Consider the following 22,911-nt stretch of genomic DNA (forward strand, 5'->3'; position numbering starts at 1 on the left):
CAGTGAAGTGTGTTGCAACTTCACGAGTTTGACAAGCAGTTTCCGTAGTGTAGTGGTTATTACGTTTACCTAACATGTGAAAGGTTCCTGGTTTGAAACCGGGCGGAAACATTCTATGTAAAACCAAAACAATTTGTATTTTATTTAAAGTGGACGTAAAATATGCCTTCATGAACTTGATGATTTAATGATTTGACACTAGACGTTTCGAAATATTTCAGTGAAATATGTTGCTACGTTACATGTTCTTCAAGCAGTTTCCGTAGTATAGTGGTTATCACGTTCGCCTAACACGCGAAAGGTCCCCGTTTTGAAACCGGGCAGAAACATTTTACGTTAAACCAAAATAATTCGGATTTTATTTAAAGAGGACACAAAATGTGCCTTAATGAACGTGATGATTTCATGATTCTTCATTGTTGGCATAGGCCTATACCAGTGAAGTGTGTTGCAACTTCACGAGTTTGACAAGCAGTTTCCGTAGTGTAGTGGTTATTACGTTTACCTAACATGTGAAAGGTTCCTGGTTTGAAACCGGGCGGAAACATTCTATGTAAAACCAAAACAATTTGTATTTTATTTAAAGTGGACGTAAAATATGCCTTCATGAACTTGATGATTTAATGATTTGACACTAGACGTTTCGAAATATTTCAGTGAAATATGTTGCTACGTTACATGTTCTTCAAGCAGTTTCCGTAGTATAGTGGTTATCACGTTCGCCTAACACGCGAAAGGTCCCCGTTTTGAAACCGGGCAGAAACATTTTACGTTAAACCAAAATAATTCGGATTTTATTTAAAGAGGACACAAAATGTGCCTTCATGAACGTGATGATTTCATGATTCTTCATTGTTGGCATTGGCCTATGCCAGTGAAGTATGTTGCAACTTCACAAGTTTGACAAGCAGTTTCCGTAGTGTAGTGGTTATCATGTTCGCCTAACACGTGAAAGGGTCCTGGTTTGAAACCGGGTGGAAACATTTTACGTATAACCAAAACAATTCGGATTTTATTTAAATAGGACACAAAATGTGCCTTCATGAAGATGATGATTTCATGATTCTTCATTGTTGGCATTGGCCTATGCCAGTGAAGTATGGTGCAACTTCACAAGTTTGACAAGCAGATTCCGTAGTGTAGTGGTTATCACGTTAGGCTAACACGTGAAAGGGTCCTGGTTTGAAACCGGGTGGAAACATTTTACGTATAACCAAAAAAAATCGTGTTTTATTTAAACTGCACGTAAAATGTGCCCTCATGAAGATGATGATTTCATGATTCTTCATTGTTGGCATAGGTCTATACCAGTGAAGTATGTTGCAGCTTCACAAGGTTGACAAGCAGTTTCCGTAGTGTATTGCTTATCATGTTCGCCTAACACGCGAAAGGTCCCTGGTTCGAAACCGGGCAGAAACATTTTACGTATAACCAATAAAAATCTATTTTATTTAAATTGGACCTAAAATGTGCTTTCATGAAGATAATGAATTCATGATTCTTCATTGTTGGCATAGGCCTATACCAGTGAAGTGTGTTGCAACTTCACAAGTTTGACTAGCAGTTTCCGTAGTGTAGTGGTTATCACGTTCGCCTAACACGTGAAAGGGTCCTGGTTTGAAACCGTGTGGAAACATTTTACGTATAACCAAAAAAAATCGTGTTTTTTTTAAATTGCACGTTAAATGTGCTTTCATGAAGATGATGATTTCATGATTCTTCATTGTTGGCATAGGTCTATACCAGTGAAGTGTGTTGCAACTTTATGGGTTTGACAAGCAGTTTCCGTAGTGTAGTGGTTATCACGTTCGCCTCACACGCGAAAGGTCCCCGGTTCGAAACCGGGTGGAAACATTTTATGTAAAACCAAAACAATTCCTGTTTTATTTAAAGTGCACGTAAAATGTGCACTCATGAAGATGATGATTTCATGATTCTTCATTGTTGGCATTGGCCTATGCCAGTGAAGTATGTTGCAGCTTCACAAGTTTGACAACCAGTTTCCGTAGTGTATTGGTTATCATGTTCGCCTAACACGCGAAAGGTCCCTGGTTCGAAACCGGGCGGAAACATTTTACGTATAACCAATAAAAATCTATTTTTATTTAAATTGGACCTAAAATGTGCTTTCATGAAGATAATGAATTCATGATTCTTCATTGTTGGCATAGGCCTATACCAGTGAAGTGTGTTGCAACTTCACGAGTTTGACAAGCAGTTTCCGTAGTGTAGTGGTTATTACGTTTACCTAACATGTGAAAGGTTCCTGGTTTGAAACCGGGCGGAAACATTCTATGTAAAACCAAAACAATTTGTATTTTATTTAAAGTGGACGTAAAATATGCCTTCATGAACTTGATGATTTAATGATTTGACACTGGACGTTTCGACTTATTTCAGTGAAATATGTTGCTACGTTACATGTTCTTCAAGCAGTTTCCGTAGTGTAGTGGTTATCATGTTCGCCTAACACGTGAAAGGGTCCTGGTTTGAACCCGGGTGGAAACATTTTACGTATAACCAAAACAATTCGGATTTTATTTAAATAGGACACAAAATGTGCCTTCATGAAGATGATGATTTCATGATTCTTCATTGTTGGCATTGGCCTATGCCAGTGAAGTATGTTGCAACTTCACAAGTTTGACAAGCAGATTCCGTAGTGTAGTGGTTATCACGTTAGCCTAACACGTGAAAGGGTCCTGGTTTGAAACCGGGTGGAAACATTTTACGTATAACCAAAAAAAATCGTGTTTTATTTAAACTGCACGTAAAATGTGCCCTCATGAAGATGATGATTTCATGATTCTTCATTGTTGGCATAGGTCTATACCAGTGAAGTATGTTGCAGCTTCACAAGTTTGACAAGCAGTTTCCGTAGTTTAGTGGTTATCATGTTCGCCTAACACGTGAAAGGGTCCTGGTTTGAAACCGGGTGGAAACATTTTACGTATAACCAAAAAAAATCGTGTTTTATTTAAATTGGACGTTAAATGTGCTTTCATGAAGATGATGATTTCATGATTTTTCGTTGTTGGCATAGGTCTATACCAGTGAAGTGTGTTGCAACTTCACGAGTTTGACAAGCAGTTTCCGTAGTGTAGTGGTTATCACGTTCGCCTCACACGCGAAAGGTCCCCGGTTCGAAACCGGGCGGAAACATTTTATGTAAAACGAAAACAATTCCTGTTTTATTTAAAGTGCACGTAAAATGTGCCCTCATGAAGATGATGATTTCATGATTCTTCATTGTTGGCATTGGCCTATGCCAGTGAAGTATGTTGCAGCTTCACAAGTTTGACAAGCAGTTTCCGTAGTGTATTGCTTATCATGTTCGCCTTACACGCGAAAGGTCCCTGGTTCGAAACCGGGCGGAAACATTTTACGTATAACCAATAAAAATCTATTTTATTTAAATTGGACCTAAAATGTGCTGTCATGAAGATAATGAATTCATGATTCTTCATTGTTGGCATAGGCCTATACCAGTGAAGTGTGTTGCAACTTCACGAGTTTGACAAGCAGTTTCCGTAGTGTAGTGGTTATTACGTTTACCTAACATGTGAAAGGTTCCTGGTTTGAAACCGGGCGGAAACATTCTATGTAAAACCAAAACAATTTGTATTTTATTTAAAGTGGACGTAAAATATGCCTTCATGAACTTGATGATTTAATGATTTGACACTAGACGTTTCGAAATATTTCAGTGAAATATGTTGCTACGTTACATGTTCTTCAAGCAGTTTCCGTAGTATAGTGGTTATCACGTTCGCCTAACACGCGAAAGGTCCCCGTTTTGAAACCGGGCAGAAACATTTTACGTTAAACCAAAATAATTCGGATTTTATTTAAAGAGGACACAAAATGTGCCTTAATGAACGTGATGATTTCATGATTCTTCATTGTTGGCATAGGCCTATACCAGTGAAGTGTGTTGCAACTTCACGAGTTTGACAAGCAGTTTCCGTAGTGTAGTGGTTATTACGTTTACCTAACATGTGAAAGGTTCCTGGTTTGAAACCGGGCGGAAACATTCTATGTAAAACCAAAACAATTTGTATTTTATTTAAAGTGGACGTAAAATATGCCTTCATGAACTTGATGATTTAATGATTTGACACTAGACGTTTCGAAATATTTCAGTGAAATATGTTGCTACGTTACATGTTCTTCAAGCAGTTTCCGTAGTATAGTGGTTATCACGTTCGCCTAACACGCGAAAGGTCCCCGTTTTGAAACCGGGCAGAAACATTTTACGTTAAACCAAAATAATTCGGATTTTATTTAAAGAGGACACAAAATGTGCCTTCATGAACGTGATGATTTCATGATTCTTCATTGTTGGCATTGGCCTATGCCAGTGAAGTATGTTGCAACTTCACAAGTTTGACAAGCAGTTTCCGTAGTGTAGTGGTTATCATGTTCGCCTAACACGTGAAAGGGTCCTGGTTTGAAACCGGGTGGAAACATTTTACGTATAACCAAAAAAAATCGTGTTTTATTTAAATTGGACGTTAAATGTGCTTTCATGAAGATGATGATTTCATGATTTTTCGTTGTTGGCATAGGTCTATACCAGTGAAGTGTGTTGCAACTTCACGAGTTTGACAAGCAGTTTCCGTAGTGTAGTGGTTATCACGTTCGCCTCACACGCGAAAGGTCCCCGGTTCGAAACCGGGCGGAAACATTTCATGTAAAACCAAAACAATTCCTGTTTTATTTAAAGTGCACGTAAAATGTGCCCTCATGAAGATGATGATTTCATGATTCTTCATTGTTGGCATTGGCCTATGCCAGTGAAGTATGTTGCAACTTTATGAGTTTGACAAGCAGTTTCCGTAGTGTAGTGGTTATCACGTTCGCCTCACACGCGAAAGGTCCCCGGTTCGAAACCGGGCGGAAACATTTCATGTAAAACCAAAACAATTCCTGTTTTATTTAAAGTGCACGTAAAATGTGCACTCATGAAGATGATGATTTCATGATTCTTCATTGTTGGCATTGGCCTATGCCAGTGAAGTATGTTGCAGCTTCACAAGTTTGACAAGCAGTTTCCGTAGTGTATTGCTTATCATGTTCGCCTTACACGCGAAAGGTCCCTGGTTCGAAACCGGGCGGAAACATTTTACGTATAACCAATAAAAATCTATTTTATTTAAATTGGACCTAAAATGTGCTTTCATGAAGATAATGAATTCATGATTCTTCATTGTTGGCATAGGCCTATACCAGTGAAGTGTGTTGCAACTTCACGAGTTTGACAAGCAGTTTCCGTAGTGTAGTGGTTATTACGTTTACCTAACATGTGAAAGGTTCCTGGTTTGAAACCGGGCGGAAACATTCTATGTAAAACCAAAACAATTTGTATTTTATTTAAAGTGGACGTAAAATATGCCTTCATGAACTTGATGATTTAATGATTTGACACTAGACGTTTCGAAATATTTCAGTGAAATATGTTGCTACGTTACATGTTCTTCAAGCAGTTTCCGTAGTATAGTGGTTATCACGTTCGCCTAACACGCGAAAGGTCCCCGTTTTGAAACCGGGCAGAAACATTTTACGTTAAACCAAAATAATTCGGATTTTATTTAAAGAGGACACAAAATGTGCCTTCATGAACGTGATGATTTCATGATTCTTCATTGTTGGCATTGGCCTATGCCAGTGAAGTATGTTGCAACTTCACAAGTTTGACAAGCAGTTTCCGTAGTGTAGTGGTTATCATGTTCGCCTAACACGTGAAAGGGTCCTGGTTTGAAACCGGGTGGAAACATTTTACGTATAACCAAAACAATTCGGATTTTATTTAAATAGGACACAAAATGTGCCTTCATGAAGATGATGATTTCATGATTCTTCATTGTTGGCATTGGCCTATGCCAGTGAAGTATGTTGCAACTTCACAAGTTTGACAAGCAGATTCCGTAGTGTAGTGGTTATCACGTTAGGCTAACACGTGAAAGGGTCCTGGTTTGAAACCGGGTGGAAACATTTTACGTATAACCAAAAAAAATCGTGTTTTATTTAAACTGCACGTAAAATGTGCCCTCATGAAGATGATGATTTCATGATTCTTCATTGTTGGCATAGGTCTATACCAGTGAAGTATGTTGCAGCTTCACAAGGTTGACAAGCAGTTTCCGTAGTGTATTGCTTATCATGTTCGCCTAACACGCGAAAGGTCCCTGGTTCGAAACCGGGCAGAAACATTTTACGTATAACCAATAAAAATCTATTTTATTTAAATTGGACCTAAAATGTGCTTTCATGAAGATAATGAATTCATGATTCTTCATTGTTGGCATAGGCCTATACCAGTGAAGTGTGTTGCAACTTCACAAGTTTGACTAGCAGTTTCCGTAGTGTAGTGGTTATCACGTTCGCCTAACACGTGAAAGGGTCCTGGTTTGAAACCGTGTGGAAACATTTTACGTATAACCAAAAAAAATCGTGTTTTTTTTAAATTGCACGTTAAATGTGCTTTCATGAAGATGATGATTTCATGATTCTTCATTGTTGGCATAGGTCTATACCAGTGAAGTGTGTTGCAACTTTATGGGTTTGACAAGCAGTTTCCGTAGTGTAGTGGTTATCACGTTCGCCTCACACGCGAAAGGTCCCCGGTTCGAAACCGGGTGGAAACATTTTATGTAAAACCAAAACAATTCCTGTTTTATTTAAAGTGCACGTAAAATGTGCACTCATGAAGATGATGATTTCATGATTCTTCATTGTTGGCATTGGCCTATGCCAGTGAAGTATGTTGCAGCTTCACAAGTTTGACAAGCAGTTTCCGTAGTGTATTGCTTATCATGTTCGCCTTACACGCGAAAGGTCCCTGGTTCGAAACCGGGCGGAAACATTTTACGTATAACCAATAAAAATCTATTTTATTTAAATTGGACCTAAAATGTGCTTTCATGAAGATAATGAATTCATGATTCTTCATTGTTGGCATAGGCCTATACCAGTGAAGTGTGTTGCAACTTCACGAGTTTGACAAGCAGTTTCCGTAGTGTAGTGGTTATTACGTTTACCTAACATGTGAAAGGTTCCTGGTTTGAAACCGGGCGGAAACATTCTATGTAAAACCAAAACAATTTGTATTTTATTTAAAGTGGACGTAAAATATGCCTTCATGAACTTGATGATTTAATGATTTCACACTAGACGTTTCGAAATATTTCAGTGAAATATGTTGCTACGTTACATGTTCTTCAAGCAGTTTCCGTAGTATAGTGGTTATCACGTTCGCCTAACACGCGAAAGGTCCCCGTTTTGAAACCGGGCAGAAACATTTTACGTTAAACCAAAATAATTCGGATTTTATTTAAAGAGGACACAAAATGTGCCTTCATGAACGTGATGATTTCATGATTCTTCATTGTTGGCATTGGCCTATGCCAGTGAAGTATGTTGCAACTTCACAAGTTTGACAAGCAGTTTCCGTAGTGTAGTGGTTATCATGTTCGCCTAACACGTGAAAGGGTCCTGGTTTGAAACCGGGTGGAAACATTTTACGTATAACCAAAAAAAATCGTGTTTTATTTAAATTGGACGTTAAATGTGCTTTCATGAAGATGATGATTTCATGATTTTTCGTTGTTGGCATAGGTCTATACCAGTGAAGTGTGTTGCAACTTCACGAGTTTGGCAAGCAGTTTCCGTAGTGTAGTGGTTATCACGTTCGCCTCACACGCGAAAGGTCCCCGGTTCGAAACCGGGCGGAAACATTTTATGTAAAACCAAAACAATTCCTGTTTTATTTAAAGTGCACGTAAAATGTGCCCTCATGAAGATGATGATTTCATGAAGATGAAGATTGTTGGCATTGGCCTATGCCAGTGAAGTATGTTGCAGCTTCACGAGTTTGACAAGCAGTTTCCGTAGTGTATTGCTTATCATGTTCGCCTTACACGCGAAAGGTCCCTGGTTCGAAACCGGGCGGAAACATTTTACGTATAACCAATAAAAATCTATTTTATTTAAATTGGACCTAAAATGTGCTTTCATGAAGATAATGAATTCATGATTCTTCATTGTTGGCATAGGCCTATACCAGTGAAGTGTGTTGCAACTTCACGAGTTTGACAAGCAGTTTCCGTAGTGTAGTGGTTATTACGTTTACCTAACATGTGAAAGGTTCCTGGTTTGAAACCGGGCGGAAACATTCTATGTAAAACCAAAACAATTTGTATTTTATTTAAAGTGGACGTAAAATATGCCTTCATGAACTTGATGATTTAATGATTTGACACTAGACGTTTCGAAATATTTCAGTGAAATATGTTGCTACGTTACATGTTTTTCAAGCAGTTTCCGTAGTATAGTGGTTATCACGTTCGCCTAACACGCGAAAGGTCCCCGTTTTGAAACCGGGCAGAAACATTTTACGTTAAACCAAAATAATTCGGATTTTATTTAAAGAGGACACAAAATGTGCCTTCATGAACGTGATGATTTCATGATTCTTCATTGTTGGCATTGGCCTATGCCAGTGAAGTATGTTGCAACTTCACAAGTTTGACAAGCAGTTTCCGTAGTGTAGTGGTTATCATGTTCGCCTAACACGTGAAAGGGTCCTGGTTTGAAACCGGGTGGAAACATTTTACGTATAACCAAAAAAAATCGTGTTTTATTTAAATTGGACGTTAAATGTGCTTTCATGAAGATGATGATTTCATGATTTTTCGTTGTTGGCATAGGTCTATACCAGTGAAGTGTGTTGCAACTTCACGAGTTTGACAAGCAGTTTCCGTAGTGTAGTGGTTATCACGTTCGCCTCACACGCGAAAGGTCCCCGGTTCGAAACCGGGCGGAAACATTTCATGTAAAACCAAAACAATTCCTGTTTTATTTAAAGTGCACGTAAAATGTGCCCTCATGAAGATGATGATTTCATGATTCTTCATTGTTGGCATTGGCCTATGCCAGTGAAGTATGTTGCAGCTTCACAAATTGGACGAGCAGTTTCCGTAGTGTAGTGGTTATCACGTTCGCCTAACACGCGAAAGGTCCCCGGTTCGAAACCGGGCGGAAACATTTTATGTAAAACCAAAACAATTCCTGTTTTATTTAAAGTGCACGTAAAATGTGCCCTCATGAAGATGATGATTTCATGAAGATGATGATTGTTGGCATTGGCCTATGCCAGTGAAGTATGTTGCAGCTTCACAAGTTTGACAACCAGTTTCCGTAGTGTATTGGTTATCATGTTCGCCTAACACGCGAAAGGTCCCTGGTTCGAAACCGGGCGGAAACATTTTACGTATAACCAATAAAAATCTATTTTTATTTAAATTGGACCTAAAATGTGCTTTCATGAAGATAATGAATTCATGATTCTTCATTGTTGGCATAGGCCTATACCAGTGAAGTGTGTTGCAACTTCACGAGTTTGACAAGCAGTTTCCGTAGTGTAGTGGTTATTACGTTTACCTAACATGTGAAAGGTTCCTGGTTTGAAACCGGGCGGAAACATTCTATGTAAAACCAAAACAATTTGTATTTTATTTAAAGTGGACGTAAAATATGCCTTCATGAACTTGATGATTTAATGATTTGACACTGGACGTTTCGACTTATTTCAGTGAAATATGTTGCTACGTTACATGTTCTTCAAGCAGTTTCCGTAGTGTAGTGGTTATCATGTTCGCCTAACACGTGAAAGGGTCCTGGTTTGAACCCGGGTGGAAACATTTTACGTATAACCAAAACAATTCGGATTTTATTTAAATAGGACACAAAATGTGCCTTCATGAAGATGATGATTTCATGATTCTTCATTGTTGGCATTGGCCTATGCCAGTGAAGTATGTTGCAACTTCACAAGTTTGACAAGCAGATTCCGTAGTGTAGTGGTTATCACGTTAGCCTAACACGTGAAAGGGTCCTGGTTTGAAACCGGGTGGAAACATTTTACGTATAACCAAAAAAAATCGTGTTTTATTTAAACTGCACGTAAAATGTGCCCTCATGAAGATGATGATTTCATGATTCTTCATTGTTGGCATAGGTCTATACCAGTGAAGTATGTTGCAGCTTCACAAGTTTGACAAGCAGTTTCCGTAGTTTAGTGGTTATCATGTTCGCCTAACACGTGAAAGGGTCCTGGTTTGAAACCGGGTGGAAACATTTTACGTATAACCAAAAAAAATCGTGTTTTATTTAAATTGGACGTTAAATGTGCTTTCATGAAGATGATGATTTCATGATTTTTCGTTGTTGGCATAGGTCTATACCAGTGAAGTGTGTTGCAACTTCACGAGTTTGACAAGCAGTTTCCGTAGTGTAGTGGTTATCACGTTCGCCTCACACGCGAAAGGTCCCCGGTTCGAAACCGGGCGGAAACATTTTATGTAAAACGAAAACAATTCCTGTTTTATTTAAAGTGCACGTAAAATGTGCCCTCATGAAGATGATGATTTCATGATTCTTCATTGTTGGCATTGGCCTATGCCAGTGAAGTATGTTGCAGCTTCACAAGTTTGACAAGCAGTTTCCGTAGTGTATTGCTTATCATGTTCGCCTTACACGCGAAAGGTCCCTGGTTCGAAACCGGGCGGAAACATTTTACGTATAACCAATAAAAATCTATTTTATTTAAATTGGACCTAAAATGTGCTGTCATGAAGATAATGAATTCATGATTCTTCATTGTTGGCATAGGCCTATACCAGTGAAGTGTGTTGCAACTTCACGAGTTTGACAAGCAGTTTCCGTAGTGTAGTGGTTATTACGTTTACCTAACATGTGAAAGGTTCCTGGTTTGAAACCGGGCGGAAACATTCTATGTAAAACCAAAACAATTTGTATTTTATTTAAAGTGGACGTAAAATATGCCTTCATGAACTTGATGATTTAATGATTTGACACTAGACGTTTCGAAATATTTCAGTGAAATGTTGCTACGTTACATGTTCTTCAAGCAGTTTCCGTAGTATAGTGGTTATCACGTTCGCCTAACACGCGAAAGGTCCCCGTTTTGAAACCGGGCAGAAACATTTTACGTTAAACCAAAATAATTCGGATTTTATTTAAAGAGGACACAAAATGTGCCTTAATGAACGTGATGATTTCATGATTCTTCATTGTTGGCATAGGCCTATACCAGTGAAGTGTGTTGCAACTTCACGAGTTTGACAAGCAGTTTCCGTAGTGTAGTGGTTATTACGTTTACCTAACATGTGAAAGGTTCCTGGTTTGAAACCGGGCGGAAACATTCTATGTAAAACCAAAACAATTTGTATTTTATTTAAAGTGGACGTAAAATATGCCTTCATGAACTTGATGATTTAATGATTTGACACTAGACGTTTCGAAATATTTCAGTGAAATATGTTGCTACGTTACATGTTCTTCAAGCAGTTTCCGTAGTATAGTGGTTATCACGTTCGCCTAACACGCGAAAGGTCCCCGTTTTGAAACCGGGCAGAAACATTTTACGTTAAACCAAAATAATTCGGATTTTATTTAAAGAGGACACAAAATGTGCCTTCATGAACGTGATGATTTCATGATTCTTCATTGTTGGCATTGGCCTATGCCAGTGAAGTATGTTGCAACTTCACAAGTTTGACAAGCAGTTTCCGTAGTGTAGTGGTTATCATGTTCGCCTAACACGTGAAAGGGTCCTGGTTTGAAACCGGGTGGAAACATTTTACGTATAACCAAAAAAAATCGTGTTTTATTTAAATTGGACGTTAAATGTGCTTTCATGAAGATGATGATTTCATGATTTTTCGTTGTTGGCATAGGTCTATACCAGTGAAGTGTGTTGCAACTTCACGAGTTTGACAAGCAGTTTCCGTAGTGTAGTGGTTATCACGTTCGCCTCACACGTGAAAGGTCCCCGGTTCGAAACCGGGCGGAAACATTTCATGTAAAACCAAAACAATTCCTGTTTTATTTAAAGTGCACGTAAAATGTGCCCTCATGAAGATGATGATTTCATGATTCTTCATTGTTGGCATTGGCCTATGCCAGTGAAGTATGTTGCAGCTTCACAAATTGGACGAGCAGTTTCCGTAGTGTAGTGGTTATCACGTTTGCCTAACACGTGAAAGGTTCCTGGTTTTAGAACCGGGGGGAAACATTTTACGTATAACCAAAAAAAATCGTGTTTTTTTTAAATTGCACGTTAAATGTGCTTTCATGAAGATGATGATTTCATGATTCTTCATTGTTGGCATAGGCCTATACCAGTGAAGTGTGTTGCAACTGGACGAGTTTGGCAAGCAGTTTCCGTAGTGTAGTGGTTATCACGTTCGCCTAACACGCGAAAGGTCCCCGGTTCGAAACCGGGCGGAAACATTTTATGTAAAACCAAAACAATTCCTGTTTTATTTAAAGTGCACGTAAAATGTGCCCTCATGAAGATGATGATTTCATGAAGATGATGATTGTTGGCATTGGCCTATGCCAGTGAAGTATGTTGCAGCTTCACAAGTTTGACAACCAGTTTCCGTAGTGTATTGGTTATCATGTTCGCCTAACACGCGAAAGGTCCCTGGTTCGAAACCGGGCGGAAACATTTTACGTATAACCAATAAAAATCTATTTTTATTTAAATTGGACCTAAAATGTGCTTTCATGAAGATAATGAATTCATGATTCTTCATTGTTGGCATAGGCCTATACCAGTGAAGTGTGTTGCAACTTCACGAGTTTGACAAGCAGTTTCCGTAGTGTAGTGGTTATTACGTTTACCTAACATGTGAAAGGTTCCTGGTTTGAAACCGGGCGGAAACATTCTATGTAAAACCAAAACAATTTGTATTTTATTTAAAGTGGACGTAAAATATGCCTTCATGAACTTGATGATTTAATGATTTGACACTAGACGTTTCGAAATATTTCAGTGAAATATGTTGCTACGTTACATGTTCTTCAAGCAGTTTCCGTAGTATAGTGGTTATCACGTTTGCCTAACACGCGAAAGGTCCCCGTTTTGAAACCGGGCAGAAACATTTTACGATAAACCAAAATAATTCGGATTTTATTTAAAGAGGACACAAAATGTGCCTTCATGAACGTGATGATTTCATGATTCTTCATTGTTGGCATTGGCCTATGCCAGTGAAGTATGTTGCAACTTCACAAGTTTGACAAGCAGTTTCCGTAGTGTAGTGGTTATCATGTTCGCCTAACACGTGAAAGGGTCCTGGTTTGAACCCGGGTGGAAACATTTTACGTATAACCAAAACAATTCGGATTTTATTTAAATAGGACACAAAATGTGCCTTCATGAAGATGATGATTTCATGATTCTTCATTGTTGGCATTGGCCTATGCCAGTGAAGTATGTTGCAACTTCACAAGTTTGACAAGCAGATTCCGTAGTGTAGTGGTTATCACGTTAGCCTAACACGTGAAAGGGTCCTGGTTTGAAACCGGGTGGAAACATTTTACGTATAACCAAAAAAAATCGTGTTTTATTTAAACTGCACGTAAAATGTGCCCTCATGAAGATGATGATTTCATGATTCTTCATTGTTGGCATAGGTCTATACCAGTGAAGTATGTTGCAGCGTCACAAGTTTGACAAGCAGTTTCCGTAGTGTAGTGGTTATCATGTTCGCCTAACACGTGAAAGGGTCCTGGTTTGAAACCGGGTGGAAACATTTTACGTATAACCAAAAAAAATCGTGTTTTATTTAAATTGGACGTTAAATGTGCTTTCATGAAGATGATGATTTCATGATTTTTCGTTGTTGGCATAGGTCTATACCAGTGAAGTGTGTTGCAACTTCACGAGTTTGACAAGCAGTTTCCGTAGTGTAGTGGTTATCACGTTCGCCTCACACGCGAAAGGTCCCCGGTTCGAAACCGGGCGGAAACATTTTATGTAAAACGAAAACAATTCCTGTTTTATTTAAAGTGCACGTAAAATGTGCCCTCATGAAGATGATGATTTCATGATTCTTCATTGTTGGCATTGGCCTATGCCAGTGAAGTATGTTGCAGCTTCACAAATTGGACGAGCAGTTTCCGTAGTGTAGTGGTTATCACGTTTGCCTAACACGTGAAAGGTTCCTGGTTTTTAAACCGGGGGGAAACATTTTACGTATAACCAAAAAAAATCGTGTTTTTTTTAAATTGCACGTTAAATGTACTTTCATGAAGATGATGATTTCATGATTCTTCATTGTTGGCATAGGTCTATACCAGTGAAGTGTGTTGCAACTTTATGAGTTTGACAAGCAGTTTCCGTAGTGTAGTGGTTATCACGTTCGCCTCACACGCGAAAGGTCCCCGGTTCGAAACCGGGCGGAAACATTTTATGTAAAACCAAAACAATTCCTGTTTTATTTAAAGTGCACGTAAAATGTGCACTCATGAAGATGATGATTTCATGATTCTTCATTGTTGGCATTGGCCTATGCCAGTGAAGTATGTTGCAGCTTCACAAGTTTGACAAGCAGTTTCCGTAGTGTATTGCTTATCATGTTCGCCTTACACGCGAAAGGTCCCTGGTTCGAAACCGGGCGGAAACATTTTACGTATAACCAATAAAAATCTATTTTATTTAAATTGGACCTAAAATGTGCTTTCATGAAGATAATGAATTCATGATTCTTCATTGTTGGCATAGGCCTATACCAGTGAAGTGTGTTGCAACTTCACGAGTTTGACAAGCAGTTTCCGTAGTGTAGTGGTTATTACGTTTACCTAACATGTGAAAGGTTCCTGGTTTGAAACCGGGCGGAAACATTCTATGTAAAACCAAAACAATTTGTATTTTATTTAAAGTGGACGTAAAATATGCCTTCATGAACTTGATGATTTAATGATTTGACACTAGACGTTTCGAAATATTTCAGTGAAATATGTTGCTACGTTACATGTTCTTCAAGCAGTTTCCGTAGTATAGTGGTTATCACGTTCGCCTAACACGCGAAAGGTCCCCGTTTTGAAACCGGGCAGAAACATTTTACGTTAAACCAAAATAATTCGGATTTTATTTAAAGAGGACACAAAATGTGCCTTCATGAACGTGATGATTTCATGATTCTTCATTGTTGGCATTGGCCTATGCCAGTGAAGTATGTTGCAACTTCACAAGTTTGACAAGCAGTTTCCGTAGTGTAGTGGTTATCATGTTCGCCTAACACGTGAAAGGGTCCTGGTTTGAAACCGGGTGGAAACATTTTACGTATAACCAAAAAAAATCGTGTTTTATTTAAATTGGACGTTAAATGTGCTTTCATGAAGATGATGATTTCATGATTTTTCGTTGTTGGCATAGGTCTATACCAGTGAAGTGTGTTGCAACTTCACGAGTTTGACAAGCAGTTTCTGTAGTGTAGTGGTTATCACGTTCGCCTCACACGCGAAAGGTCCCCGGTTCGAAACCGGGCGGAAACATTTTATGTAAAACCAAAACAATTCCTGTTTTATTTAAAGTGCACGTAAAATGTGCCCTCATGAAGATGATGATTTCATGATTCTTCATTGTTGGCATTGGCCTATGCCAGTGAAGTATGTTGCAGCTTCACAAATTGGACGAGCAGTTTCCGTAGTGTAGTGGTTATCACGTTTGCCTAACACGTGAAAGGTTCCTGGTTTTTAAACCGGGGGGAAACATTTTACGTATAACCAAAAAAAATCGTGTTTTTTTTAAATTGCACGTTAAATGTGCTTTCATGAAGATGATGATTTCATGATTCTTCATTGTTGGCATAGGCCTATACCAGTGAAGTGTGTTGCAACTGGACGAGTTTGGCAAGCAGTTTCCGTAGTGTAGTGGTTATTACGTTCGCCTAACACGCGAAAGGTCCCCGGTTCGAAACCGGGCGGAAACATTTTATGTAAAACCAAAACAATTCCTGTTTTATTTAAAGTGCACGTAAAATGTGCCCTCATGAAGATGATGATTTCATGAAGATGATGATTGTTGGCATTGGCCTATGCCAGTGAAGTATGTTGCAGCTTCACAAGTTTGACAACCAGTTTCCGTAGTGTATTGGTTATCATGTTCGCCTAACACGCGAAAGGTCCCTGGTTCGAAACCGGGCGGAAACATTTTACGTATAACCAATAAAAATATATTTTTATTTAAATTGGACCTAAAATGTGCTTTCATGAAGATAATGAATTCATGATTCTTCATTGTTGGCATAGGCCTATACCAGTGAAGTGTGTTGCAACTTCACGAGTTTGACAAGCAGTTTCCGTAGTGTAGTGGTTATTACGTTTACCTAACATGTGAAAGGTTCCTGGTTTGAAACCGGGCGGAAACATTCTATGTAAAACCAAAACAATTTGTATTTTATTTAAAGTGGACGTAAAATATGCCTTCATGAACTTGATGATTTAATGATTTGACACTAGACGTTTCGAAATATTTCAGTGAAATATGTTGCTACGTTACATGTTCTTCAAGCAGTTTCCGTAGTATAGTGGTTATCACGTTCGCCTAACACGCGAAAGGTCCCCGTTTTGAAACCGGGCAGAAACATTTTACGTTAAACCAAAATAATTCGGATTTTATTTAAAGAGGACACAAAATGTGCCTTCATGAACGTGATGATTTCATGATTCTTCATTGTTGGCATTGGCCTATGCCAGTGAAGTATGTTGCAACTTCACAAGTTTGACAAGCAGTTTCCGTAGTGTAGTGGTTATCATGTTCGCCTAACACGTGAAAGGGTCCTGGTTTGAAACCGGGTGGAAACATTTTACGTATAACCAAAACAATTCGGATTTTATTTAAATAGGACACAAAATGTGCCTTCATGAAGATGATGATTTCATGATTCTTCATTGTTGGCATTGGCCTATGCCAGTGAAGTATGTTGCAACTTCACAAGTTTGACAAGCAGATTCCGTAGTGTAGTGATTATCACGTTAGCCTAACACGTGAAAGGGTCCTGGTTTGAAACCGGGTGGAAACATTTTACGTATAACCAAAAAAAATCGTGTTTTATTTAAACTGCACGTAAAATGTGCCCTCATGAAGATGATGATTTCATGATTCTTCATTGTTGGCATAGGTCTATACCAGTGAAGTATGTTGCAGCTTCACAAGGTTGACAAGCAGTTTCCGTAGTGTATTGCTTATCATGTTCGCCTAACACGCGAAAGGTCCCTGGTTCGAAACCGGGCGGAAACATTTTACGTATAACCAATAAAAATCTATTTTATTTAAATTGGACCTAAAATGTGCTTTCATGAAGATAATGAATTCATGATTCTTCATTGTTGGCATAGGCCTATACCAGTGAAGTGTGTTGCAACTTCACAAGTTTGACTAGCAGTTTCCGTAGTGTAGTGGTTATCACGTTCGCCTAACACGTGAAAGGGTCCTGGTTTGAAACCGTGTGGAAACATTTTACGTATAACCAAAAAAAATCGTGTTTTTTTTAAATTGCACGTTAAATGTGCTTTCATGAAGATGATGATTTCATGATTCTTCATTGTTGGCATAGGTCTATACCAGTGAAGTGTGTTGCAACTTTATGAGTTTGACAAGCAGTTTCCGTAGTGTAGTGGTTATCACGTTCGCCTCACACGCGAAAGGTCCCCGGTTCGAAACCGGGCGGAAACATTTTATGTAAAACCAAAACAATTCCTGTTTTATTTAAAGTGCACGTAAAATGTGCACTCATGAAGATGATGATTTCATGATTCTTCATTGTTGGCATTGGCCTATGCCAGTGAAGTATGTTGCAGCTTCACAAGTTTGACAAGCAGTTTCCGTAGTGTATTGCTTATCATGTTCGCCTTACACGCGAAAGGTCCCTGGTTCGAAACCGGGCGGAAACATTTTACGTATAACCAATAAAAATCTATTTTATTTAAATTGGACCTAAAATGTGCTTTCATGAAGATAATGAATTCATGATTCTTCATTGTTGGCATAGGCCTATACCAGTGAAGTGTGTTGCAACTTCACGAGTTTGACAAGCAGTTTCCGTAGTGTAGTGGTTATTACGTTTACCTAACATGTGAAAGGTTCCTGGTTTGAAACCGGGCGGAAACATTCTATGTAAAACCAAAACAATTTGTATTTTATTTAAAGTGGACGTAAAATATGCCTTCATGAACTTGATGATTTAATGATTTGACACTAGACGTTTCGAAATATTTCAGTGAAATATGTTGCTACGTTACATGTGCTTCCAGCAGTTTCCGTAGTGTAGTGGTTATCACGTTCGCCTAACACGCGAAAGGTCCCCGGTTCGAAACCGGGCGGAAACATTTTATGTAAAACCAAAACAATTCCTGTTTTATTTAAAGTGCACGTAAAATGTGCACTCATGAAGATGATGATTTCATGAAGATGATGATTGTTGGCATTGGCCTATGCCAGTGAAGTATGTTGCAGCTTCACAAGTTTGACAACCAGTTTCCGTAGTGTATTGGTTATCATGTTCGCCTAACACGCGAAAGGTCCCTGGTTCGAAACCGGGCGGAAACATTTTACGTATAACCAATAAAAATCTATTTTTATTTAAATTGGACCTAAAATGTGCTTTCATGAAGATAATGAATTCATGATTCTTCATTGTTGGCATAGGCCTATACCAGTGAAGTGTGTTGCAACTTCACGAGTTTGACAAGCAGTTTCCGTAGTGTAGTGGTTATTACGTTTACCTAACATGTGAAAGGTTCCTGGTTTGAAACCGGGCGGAAACATTCTATGTAAAACCAAAACAATTTGTATTTTATTTAAAGTGGACGTAAAATATGCCTTCATGAACTTGATGATTTAATGATTTGACACTAGACGTTTCGAAATATTTCAGTGAAATATGTTGCTACGTTACATGTTCTTCAAGCAGTTTCCGTAGTATAGTGGTTATCACGTTCGCCTAACACGCGAAAGGTCCCCGTTTTGAAACCGGGCAGAAACATTTTACGTTAAACCAAAATAATTCGGATTTTATTTAAAGAGGACACAAAATGTGCCTTCATGAACGTGATGATTTCATGATTCTTCATTGTTGGCATTGGCCTATGCCAGTGAAGTATGTTGCAACTTCACAAGTTTGACAAGCAGTTTCCGTAGTGTAGTGGTTATCATGTTCGCCTAACACGTGAAAGGGTCCTGGTTTGAAACCGGGTGGAAACATTTTACGTATAACCAAAAAAAATCGTGTTTTATTTAAATTGGACGTTAAATGTGCTTTCATGAAGATGATGATTTCATGATGTTTCGTTGTTGGCATAGGTCTATACCAGTGAAGTGTGTTGCAACTTCACGAGTTTGACAAGCAGTTTCCGTAGTGTAGTGGTTATCACGTTCGCCTCACACGCGAAAGGTCCCCGGTTCGAAACCGGGCGGAAACATTTTATGTAAAACGAAAACAATTCCTGTTTTATTTAAAGTGCACGTAAAATGTGCCCTCATGAAGATGATGATTTCATGATTCTTCATTGTTGGCATTGGCCTATGCCAGTGAAGTATGTTGCAGCTTCACAAATTGGACGAGCAGTTTCCGTAGTGTAGTGGTTATCACGTTTGCCTAACACGTGAAAGGTTCCTGGTTTTTAAACCGGGGGGAAACATTTTACGTATAACCAAAAAAAATCGTGTTTTTTTTAAATTGCACGTTAAATGTGCTTTCATGAAGATGATGATTTCATGATTCTTCATTGTTGGCATAGGCCTATACCAGTGAAGTGTGTTGCAACTGGACGCGTTTGGCAAGCAGTTTCCGTAGTGTAGTGGTTATCACGTTCGCCTAACACGCGAAAGGTCCCCGGTTCGAAACCGGGCGGAAACATTTTATGTAAAACCAAAACAATTCCTGTTTTATTTAAAGTGCACGTAAAATGTGCCCTCATGAAGATGATGATTTCATGAAGATGAAGATTGTTGGCATTGGCCTATGCCAGTGAAGTATGTTGCAGCTTCACAAGTTTGACAACCAGTTTCCGTAGTGTATTGGTTATCATGTTCGCCTAACACGCGAAAGGTCCCTGGTTCGAAACCGGGCGGAAACATTTTACGTATAACCAATAAAAATCTATTTTTATTTAAATTGGACCTAAAATGTGCTTTCATGAAGATAATGAATTCATGATTCTTCATTGTTGGCATAGGCCTATACCAGTGAAGTGTGTTGCAACTTCACGAGTTTGACAAGCAGTTTCCGTAGTGTAGTGGTTATTACGTTTACCTAACTATGTGAAAGGTTCCTGGTTTGAAACCGGGCGGAAACATTCTATGTAAAACCAAAACAATTTGTATTTTATTTAAAGTGGACGTAAAATATGCCTTCATGAACTTGATGATTTAATGATTTGACACTAGACGTTTCGAAATATTTCAGTGAAATATGTTGCTACGTTACATGTTCTTCAAGCAGTTTCCGTAGTGTAGTGGTTATCACGTTCGCCTCACACGCGAAAGGTCCCCGGTTCGAAACCGGGCGGAAACATTTTATGTAAAACCAAAACAATTCCTGTTTTATTTAAAGTGCACGTAAAATGTGCCCTCATGAAGATGATGATTTCATGATTCTTCATTGTTGGCATTGGCCTATGCCAGTGAAGTATGTTGCAGCTTCACAAATTGGACGAGCAGTTTCCGTAGTGTAGTGGTTATCACGTTTGCCTAACACGTGAAAGGTTCCTGGTTTTTAAACCGGGGGGAAACATTTTACGTATAACCAAAAAAAATCGTGTTTTTTTTAAATTGCACGTTAAATGTGCTTTCATGAAGATGATGATTTCATGATTCTTCATTGTTGGCATAGGCCTATACCAGTGAAGTGTGTTGCAACTGGACGCGTTTGGCAAGCAGTTTCCGTAGTGTAGTGGTTATCACGTTCGCCTAACACGCGAAAGGTCCCCGGTTCAAAACCGGGCGGAAACATTTTATGTAAAACCAAAACAATTCCTGTTTTATTTAAAGTGCACGTAAAATGTGCCCTCATGAAGATGATGATTTCATGAAGATGAAGATTGTTGGCATTGGCCTATGCCAGTGAAGTATGTTGCAGCTTCACAAGTTTGACAACCAGTTTCCGTAGTGTATTGGTTATCATGTTCGCCTTACACGCGAAAGGTCCCTGGTTCGAAACCGGGCGGAAACATTTTACGTATAACCAATAAAAATCTATTTTTATTTAAATTGGACCTAAAATGTGCTTTCATGAAGATAATGAATTCATGATTCTTCATTGTTGGCATAGGCCTATACCAGTGAAGTGTGTTGCAACTTCACGAGTTTGACAAGCAGTTTCCGTAGTGTAGTGGTTATTACGTTTACCTAACTATGTGAAAGGTTCCTGGTTTGAAACCGGGCGGAAACATTCTATGTAAAACCAAAACAATTTGTATTTTATTTAAAGTGGACGTAAAATATGCCTTCATGAACTTGATGATTTAATGATTTGACACTAGACGTTTCGAAATATTTCAGTGAAATATGTTGCTACGTTACATGTTCTTCAAGCAGTTTCCGTAGTATAGTGGTTATCACGTTCGCCTAACACGCGAAAGGTCCCCGTTTTGAAACCGGGCAGAAACATTTTACGTTAAACCAAAATAATTCGGATTTTATTTAAAGAGGACACAAAATGTGCCTTCATGAACGTGATGATTTCATGATTCTTCATTGTTGGCATTGGCCTATGCCAGTGAAGTATGTTGCAACTTCACAAGTTTGACAAGCAGTTTCCGTAGTGTAGTGGTTATCATGTTCGCCTAACACGTGAAAGGGTCCTGGTTTGAAACCGGGTGGAAACATTTTACGTATAACCAAAAAAAATCGTGTTTTATTTAAATTGGACGTTAAATGTGCTTTCATGAAGATGATGATTTCATGATTTTTCGTTGTTGGCATAGGTCTATACCAGTGAAGTGTGTTGCAACTGGACGCGTTTGACAAGCAGTTTCCGTAGTGTAGTGGTTATCACGTTCGCCTCACACGCGAAAGGTCCCCGGTTCGAAACCGGGCGGAAACATTTTATGTAAAACGAAAACAATTCCTGTTTTATTTAAAGTGCACGTAAAATGTGCCCTCATGAAGATGATGATTTCATGATTCTTCATTGTTGGCATTGGCCTATGCCAGTGAAGTATGTTGCAGCTTCACAAATTGGACGAGCAGTTTCCGTAGTGTAGTGGTTATCACGTTTGCCTAACACGTGAAAGGTTCCTGGTTTTTAAACCGGGGGGAAACATTTTACGTATAACCAAAAAAAATCGTGTTTTTTTTAAATTGCACGTTAAATGTGCTTTCATGAAGATGATGATTTCATGATTCTTCATTGTTGGCATAGGCCTATACCAGTGAAGTGTGTTGCAACTGGACGCGTTTGGCAAGCAGTTTCCGTAGTGTAGTGGTTATCACGTTCGCCTAACACGCGAAAGGTCCCCGGTTCGAAACCGGGCGGAAACATTTTATGTAAAACCAAAACAATTCCTGTTTTATTTAAAGTGCACGTAAAATGTGCCCTCATGAAGATGATGATTTCATGAAGATGAAGATTGTTGGCATTGGCCTATGCCAGTGAAGTATGTTGCAGCTTCACAAGTTTGACAACCAGTTTCCGTAGTGTATTGGTTATCATGTTCGCCTAACACGCGAAAGGTCCCTGGTTCGAAACCGGGCGGAAACATTTTACGTATAATCAATAAAAATCTATTTTTATTTAAATTGGACCTAAAATGTGCTTTCATGAAGATAATGAATTCATGATTCTTCATTGTTGGCATAGGCCTATACCAGTGAAGTGTGTTGCAACTTCACGAGTTTGACAAGCAGTTTCCGTAGTGTAGTGGTTATCACGTTCGCCTCACACGCGAAAGGTCCCCGGTTCGAAACCGGGCGGAAACATTTTATGTAAAACCAAAACAATTCCTGTTTTATTTAAAGTGCACGTAAAATGTGCCCTCATGAAGATGATGATTTCATGATTCTTCATTGTTGGCATTGGCCTATGCCAGTGAAGT

General features: G+C 38.8%; 1 protein-coding gene and 32 non-coding genes across 33 annotated transcripts in view; 32 read left to right on the plus strand and 1 right to left on the minus strand.

Annotated features, from left to right (window-relative positions):
- Positions 1-22,911, minus strand: part of LOC116949687 (uncharacterized) — a 65,938-nt gene that overhangs the window by 25,573 nt on the left and 17,454 nt on the right. Inside the window, exon 5 of the mRNA XM_032967272.2 lies at positions 1-22,911. This exon is cut by the window's left edge and continues 25,573 nt beyond it; it is cut by the window's right edge and continues 9,306 nt beyond it. The gene's annotated coding sequence lies outside the window, so the exon portion shown is untranslated.
- On the plus strand, positions 1,782-1,854 carry TRNAV-CAC (transfer RNA valine (anticodon CAC)). Its single transcript has one exon. It is a non-coding gene; the product is annotated as a tRNA-Val (tRNA).
- On the plus strand, positions 3,090-3,162 carry TRNAV-CAC (transfer RNA valine (anticodon CAC)). Its single transcript has one exon. It is a non-coding gene; the product is annotated as a tRNA-Val (tRNA).
- TRNAV-UAC (transfer RNA valine (anticodon UAC)) lies at positions 3,308-3,380 on the plus strand. The gene has a single exon. It is a non-coding gene; the product is annotated as a tRNA-Val (tRNA).
- Positions 4,615-4,687, plus strand: TRNAV-CAC (transfer RNA valine (anticodon CAC)). The gene has a single exon. It is a non-coding gene; the product is annotated as a tRNA-Val (tRNA).
- Positions 4,833-4,905, plus strand: TRNAV-CAC (transfer RNA valine (anticodon CAC)). The gene has a single exon. It is a non-coding gene; the product is annotated as a tRNA-Val (tRNA).
- TRNAV-UAC (transfer RNA valine (anticodon UAC)) lies at positions 5,051-5,123 on the plus strand. The gene has a single exon. It is a non-coding gene; the product is annotated as a tRNA-Val (tRNA).
- On the plus strand, positions 6,575-6,647 carry TRNAV-CAC (transfer RNA valine (anticodon CAC)). The gene has a single exon. It is a non-coding gene; the product is annotated as a tRNA-Val (tRNA).
- On the plus strand, positions 6,793-6,865 carry TRNAV-UAC (transfer RNA valine (anticodon UAC)). Its single transcript has one exon. It is a non-coding gene; the product is annotated as a tRNA-Val (tRNA).
- Positions 7,664-7,736, plus strand: TRNAV-CAC (transfer RNA valine (anticodon CAC)). Its single transcript has one exon. It is a non-coding gene; the product is annotated as a tRNA-Val (tRNA).
- On the plus strand, positions 7,884-7,956 carry TRNAV-UAC (transfer RNA valine (anticodon UAC)). Its single transcript has one exon. It is a non-coding gene; the product is annotated as a tRNA-Val (tRNA).
- Positions 8,755-8,827, plus strand: TRNAV-CAC (transfer RNA valine (anticodon CAC)). The gene has a single exon. It is a non-coding gene; the product is annotated as a tRNA-Val (tRNA).
- TRNAV-AAC (transfer RNA valine (anticodon AAC)) lies at positions 8,973-9,045 on the plus strand. The gene has a single exon. It is a non-coding gene; the product is annotated as a tRNA-Val (tRNA).
- TRNAV-CAC (transfer RNA valine (anticodon CAC)) lies at positions 10,283-10,355 on the plus strand. The gene has a single exon. It is a non-coding gene; the product is annotated as a tRNA-Val (tRNA).
- TRNAV-UAC (transfer RNA valine (anticodon UAC)) lies at positions 10,501-10,573 on the plus strand. Its single transcript has one exon. It is a non-coding gene; the product is annotated as a tRNA-Val (tRNA).
- On the plus strand, positions 11,806-11,878 carry TRNAV-CAC (transfer RNA valine (anticodon CAC)). Its single transcript has one exon. It is a non-coding gene; the product is annotated as a tRNA-Val (tRNA).
- TRNAV-AAC (transfer RNA valine (anticodon AAC)) lies at positions 12,243-12,315 on the plus strand. The gene has a single exon. It is a non-coding gene; the product is annotated as a tRNA-Val (tRNA).
- Positions 13,771-13,843, plus strand: TRNAV-CAC (transfer RNA valine (anticodon CAC)). The gene has a single exon. It is a non-coding gene; the product is annotated as a tRNA-Val (tRNA).
- On the plus strand, positions 14,208-14,280 carry TRNAV-CAC (transfer RNA valine (anticodon CAC)). The gene has a single exon. It is a non-coding gene; the product is annotated as a tRNA-Val (tRNA).
- TRNAV-UAC (transfer RNA valine (anticodon UAC)) lies at positions 14,426-14,498 on the plus strand. Its single transcript has one exon. It is a non-coding gene; the product is annotated as a tRNA-Val (tRNA).
- TRNAV-CAC (transfer RNA valine (anticodon CAC)) lies at positions 15,297-15,369 on the plus strand. Its single transcript has one exon. It is a non-coding gene; the product is annotated as a tRNA-Val (tRNA).
- TRNAV-AAC (transfer RNA valine (anticodon AAC)) lies at positions 15,734-15,806 on the plus strand. Its single transcript has one exon. It is a non-coding gene; the product is annotated as a tRNA-Val (tRNA).
- TRNAV-CAC (transfer RNA valine (anticodon CAC)) lies at positions 17,479-17,551 on the plus strand. Its single transcript has one exon. It is a non-coding gene; the product is annotated as a tRNA-Val (tRNA).
- Positions 17,697-17,769, plus strand: TRNAV-UAC (transfer RNA valine (anticodon UAC)). Its single transcript has one exon. It is a non-coding gene; the product is annotated as a tRNA-Val (tRNA).
- On the plus strand, positions 18,132-18,204 carry TRNAV-AAC (transfer RNA valine (anticodon AAC)). The gene has a single exon. It is a non-coding gene; the product is annotated as a tRNA-Val (tRNA).
- On the plus strand, positions 19,224-19,296 carry TRNAV-CAC (transfer RNA valine (anticodon CAC)). Its single transcript has one exon. It is a non-coding gene; the product is annotated as a tRNA-Val (tRNA).
- On the plus strand, positions 19,661-19,733 carry TRNAV-AAC (transfer RNA valine (anticodon AAC)). The gene has a single exon. It is a non-coding gene; the product is annotated as a tRNA-Val (tRNA).
- Positions 20,318-20,390, plus strand: TRNAV-CAC (transfer RNA valine (anticodon CAC)). The gene has a single exon. It is a non-coding gene; the product is annotated as a tRNA-Val (tRNA).
- Positions 20,755-20,827, plus strand: TRNAV-AAC (transfer RNA valine (anticodon AAC)). The gene has a single exon. It is a non-coding gene; the product is annotated as a tRNA-Val (tRNA).
- On the plus strand, positions 20,975-21,047 carry TRNAV-UAC (transfer RNA valine (anticodon UAC)). The gene has a single exon. It is a non-coding gene; the product is annotated as a tRNA-Val (tRNA).
- TRNAV-CAC (transfer RNA valine (anticodon CAC)) lies at positions 21,848-21,920 on the plus strand. The gene has a single exon. It is a non-coding gene; the product is annotated as a tRNA-Val (tRNA).
- TRNAV-AAC (transfer RNA valine (anticodon AAC)) lies at positions 22,285-22,357 on the plus strand. Its single transcript has one exon. It is a non-coding gene; the product is annotated as a tRNA-Val (tRNA).
- Positions 22,723-22,795, plus strand: TRNAV-CAC (transfer RNA valine (anticodon CAC)). Its single transcript has one exon. It is a non-coding gene; the product is annotated as a tRNA-Val (tRNA).

This window comes from Petromyzon marinus, unplaced genomic scaffold, assembly GCF_048934315.1.
Source record: "Petromyzon marinus isolate PM22_M1 ecotype Great Lakes invasive population unplaced genomic scaffold, UKy_Petmar_22M1.pri1.0 PM_Scaffold_57, whole genome shotgun sequence".
In the NCBI taxonomy this organism is placed as follows: Eukaryota; Metazoa; Chordata; class Hyperoartia; order Petromyzontiformes; family Petromyzontidae; genus Petromyzon; species Petromyzon marinus.